Here is a 2,694-nt window from a genome sequence, read left to right as displayed (position 1 = left end):
TCTTGATGAGCAAAAAGACAGATTGTTATTATTAAAACTGAATAAAATTGGTTAATTACAAAGAGAGATCGTCCTTATAAAGGAGATCAAAACCCTAAAAAGGGCTAACCTAGGTTGCACCATAATAATTAATAAAAGAATTAATTATTAGATGCCTAACGTTTAGCTTAAGAAAACTAAAATTAATTAGAAAATATCTAATTACTATAACACCTCCCATTAAGATAAACTTAGGGAATAGCTAAAAACCTAGAAACTGATACAGAAAGCAGATTTGGGTCCCGATAAACAAAGCCTGATGAGGTACCCAAGCACAACTAAATCTCCGAAAAGAGGAGAAATAGAGAAAACCACATGGGAAAAACTCTACTCCAAAAAGAGATGGAAAACATGTTTAAAAGAAGCTAGTGAAGGACTAAAGAAGCCTCCAAACTAAGGAATGTCTCAGAAGATAGGACCAAAAGATGATCATGAAGAGCACCACTAAAGCATGTAGAAGCTGCAAAGCTCTGTCAAAAGTAATTGTTGCTCTGAAGATCCTCCATTGAATTTAACGTGACCTGGTAGAGAAGACTATTATTTGTATTGAATTAGAAGGCACACAAAGGAAAACAATTGAACATGAAGATATAGATGGTATGAAACACCAAAGCCTGAAGAGCTAATTAATCAAACATGGAAGACTGCATCCAAAGTAGGAACAAAAAGAAGAGTGTATATATGGTAGATGATCCATCTCACCAAAATGCATAGGTACCTAGCGACTGCATCCACCCAGTAAGAGGAGCAAAAAATGAATGCATAACTCACTCCATCGAACTAAGGAAGCATGAGAAACAATCGAAGAACCCCCCTAATGCAAACAAGGGCGAGGTGACAACAAACTGAAAAAATGGGCCAAAGGAACTGCATGTCAAGGAATTGCAATCAAGATGCACAAAAGAACAGATATGTGTGTACTAAGGTGATCAATCTCAAACACATCATGAGGCTAATGTCATGGAAGGGACACTCACTAGACAAAGGAAGATAGGAAAAAAAGCAAAACACCAACCCCCCATCACATTACTTGGCACATTCAATAGATGTCTATATACTCTATTTGTATATCCAGTATTTCTCCTCTCTGTGTAGTCACGAAAGCAAAGCCTATGTTGATCATTTTATCAAGAGGTCCCTCAAAGTGCCTCAAAAAGAAAAGACCCCTTAAATCTAATTTAAAAAATGCTAAATCTTAGGTCTAAAAATCAATGCCAAATCTCTCAAGAACAGAACAGGGGCATGTAGATTTGGAGCTATTAAGGAAACAAACGCAATAGACAAGGATGATCAAACCCATGTATGTAAGGTGTAACTAGAAGTCCTAGCTGATGCTCAAACGAGAAAACATTGGTATTTCATCCTGAAAATGGTTTACCTCAAAGTTTGTATCATTTCAAACTTTTATGTAAACTCTACATTGCTCGACACTTGTTGTCTCTACTACTCGACATCCTGTTGATGCTCGGTCTGTACTGTGCTCAGAACTTACTATATAACTTGACACTTATTATGCTTGAACTACTCAATAGGTGAACTCAACTTGTATAGAAAATACTCAACAACCACACACTTGCTTGGCTCCTATAGAGCTCAGTACATACAAGTTTATATACATGACTTGACCTATATAGAGTAGCTCAATCATAGTGATGACCATCTGACTCTGCCTAGTAAATTACTAAGTGTTTGACACTAATAGACAACAATAGCTAGAGATACCAACAATCTCCCCCTTTGACATTAGTGGCAAAATTATATTGTCATGATTACATTGTTACAAATACAATCTGATATGAGTACTACCCCTAAGTCTTATGACTCAATTCAATGTAGAACTTTCAAAATTGTGACTCACGCTAAATGAATAATAAATAAACAACGTATAAAAGAATACTTATCCACACAACTCTAAATAGTTTGATATCATAATGTCATATCGCGTTTTCCTCTCTGTTGCATGACAATCATTCCCCCTTGTTTTTTATACTTATGTCATGACTGCTAGGGTTGAATGGGTGGAAACAAACCATATTTATCAATGAATGCTTGATGAACTTGGGTGATCATGGAAAGTGCATGATCCCAAGGGTTTCTTGCTGCCTCCAAAATGTGATTATGCAATTGTAATGGTGCTTCTAAATCAATTAAGATATTAAGCACTGAAAGATTATGATCTTCTTTAATAAGATCCTGTGTTGATTGCATTTCCTTTTGCATGACCTCTAAATGAGGTATTAACATAGCTTGAATAAGATCAATTTGGTTCTCATGTTGTTGTCAACTGTCTGAAGCTTAGGAAATTTTCCTTGAGAATTCAACAACTTATTGTAGTGTTCAATACCGGATTCTCCTAACTGTGAAATAATGTTGCTAGGTCTTTGGATCTCAGCTTGAATCTATTAAATTTGTGCCTAGATGTCGCTTGTAAATCTTGGCACATTTGACAAAATATTGTACCCTCTGTATAAGTTCTGTCATATTTTGTATATGCTCTTGTAATTGAGCTTTCTACTCAAAAATCATTGTAGAAACATTATCCACAACCTTATTCTCAAGTCTTCTCGCTGAACAATCTATTAGCTTCTCATTGGATTATATATCACCAACATTTACTTGTTCAACACTAAATACAAGCTAGGTAAGCATTAGGGC

Source organism: Cupressus sempervirens, chromosome 1 (genome assembly GCF_028749045.1).
Source record: "Cupressus sempervirens isolate cs-2001-9-10 chromosome 1, ASM2874904v1, whole genome shotgun sequence".
Lineage (NCBI taxonomy): Eukaryota > Viridiplantae > Streptophyta > Pinopsida > Cupressales > Cupressaceae > Cupressus > Cupressus sempervirens.
This window is presented reverse-complemented; position numbering follows the sequence as displayed.